Below are 2,319 nucleotides of genomic sequence, written 5' to 3' on the forward strand. Positions count from 1 at the left end.
ATCTTTCCGCAAACAATCTTGTAAAATCTGTATTGATCTTCTTTATCAATATATATTTTAAATTTGAAAATTGTGTTTGTATTCATCCCCCCCCTTCTACAAACTGTTTAGTATTCTTGTAGACCCTTTTGGGACCAACAATAATTATGAATGTTAGAGAGAATTTTCACCAAATGCAATTGTATTCAAAATTCTTAGAAGATTACAAATGATTTCAATTACTAACAAATTACAAAGGAAAAACTATTTATACCTACAAAGCATTAAAGACAAAATTTACAAATGAGAAACACTTGAATACAATAATTAAGCACAACTTAAACCCAACAGACGATGAGGGGCCTTTATCGCACAGGGTCTGTCCAATGAGGATTGTTATTATTCAAATGTTGTTTAATAGTTTTTAACTGTTTTATGATTGGAGGAGAGTATTTTGTATCTTTCAAAAGTGGTTTATATATTGAAGAAAGATACTATTGTTTTCTTTCAAAACAGTTGTGATGAGATATCCGTTTTTGAAAGAAATATTGAGTTCAAATTGAATTGAGAAGTGAATTTAAAAACCCGAGAAGTTCTTGAGATAAAGTTTCTGATATGAAACTATTTTGAAGCCATTATTGGCTAAAAACTATAGAGATTTATCTTTAGATTTGAGGTGGAAACAAGGGTGGCATATGAAGAAGAGGTGTACCATGGGATATTAGTGGCATATCAAGGAGAGGCGTACCATAGGATAAGGGTGGCATATCAAAGAGAGGTGTACATTTGAATAAGGGTGGCATTTGTGTGTGTGGTTACTATTATAGCTCTTGTTGTCACATCTGTAAGATGCAATAATTTTAGTCAACATTTTTTTGTGACATGAAGACTTGGAAATATTGCTCTTATTGAATGATAACAAAGATATTATGGAGAAGGGGAAAATGGCTTATAGCCCAAGGCATTAATTGCCCTTGTTTTGAAATGATTTTGAGTTATCATATTTTGAGCATTTCAAAGAGTAGTGATTTGAAATAAAACCCAAAGGGTCGTTGGTTATTATTTAATCGGTTTTCATTTAATTTAAATTTGGTTGTATATTAAAAGCTTTTAGTAATAACCAAGAGCTCTGGTGATTGTTATTTCTTGGTACTCTGTTATATGATCGTGGAGGTTGAGACCATAAACTCTTATCAGTTGTGACTTGTGAGCTTGAGAGTTGTATTTTAGATGTCTGTGAAAACCTGAGTGGTTATCCTTCTTGTATGGTAAGATTGTTTTATAACTTGGAGTTTTGTTATACTGAAGTTACATTTGTCTTAAAGTGGTTGAATATTCAAATGTGAATTTTAAATAGGTTTTGGTGATCTTCACCCTGCAATTGTAAAACAAGGGTTATCTCACTAGGCCTCCTGGTCTAACCCTTATTTTGTGTTTTAAAATATGCATTGTAGGTTCAACAGAGTCAAGGGATAATAAGGGGAAGGGGAAAATGTAATTATTTTCCTAATATGCTTATTTGCTGTTTTAAAGATCAACCTATTGATTAATGTATTTTGAAGATATATGTTGTTATACATGTGATTGTAGAAGAATATTCTTTTGAAATTTTTGGGTTGTAAATTATGTATATAAGTTTCTTGTACTAGTGGGACCTTTGTGCTGTAAATTGCATTTATTTTATATGAAGTACATGTTATATGCAAATGTGGAAGTTTGGGGTGTTACTGAGGGGGTATCCGAGCCTGAGTTTAAGGGATTTAGGTATTCAAGTCATGATGCCTAGACTTAAACTGTTATTTGCATATTAAGGGGTGCCGGAGGTCGATAGCACCATTGGGAATAAAATATGATGAGTTAAGAGGATAGAATGTAAGGTAAATTCGAATAAAAATGACCAATGTAATTATGAATTTACAGGTACATATATGTACTTGGATACCTTATTATATGTCATACCCCGCTAAAGCGGAAACGCGAGGTATGGCAGGTAGAGTCTCATAGCAATAGTGTATAAACAACACAACCATACAATCTAAAACATAAATACATCATAACCAAAGCTTACAATCCCAAATACAAGTTTGCAAAATAAACACAAAAGAAATTTTGAAAGCGATGATTGTGACACGACTTCTAATAAGTGTCACCATGAATCTTTCTTACCCTGAAAAATCACGTCAAAACAAGTGTCAACTACAAGAGTTGGTGAGTTCACAGGTTTTATATGCACAAAATGATTTCAAATGCAGCAATCTCAGTTATAAATTTATGAGCAATATCTTAAAAGCAACGTCATACACATGATATAAATTGTTGAGCCACTACTAAACCTAAACA

Source organism: Cynara cardunculus (assembly GCF_001531365.2).
Source record: "Cynara cardunculus var. scolymus isolate 2C chromosome LG 17, CcrdV1, whole genome shotgun sequence".
NCBI classification, from domain to species: Eukaryota; Viridiplantae; Streptophyta; class Magnoliopsida; order Asterales; family Asteraceae; genus Cynara; species Cynara cardunculus.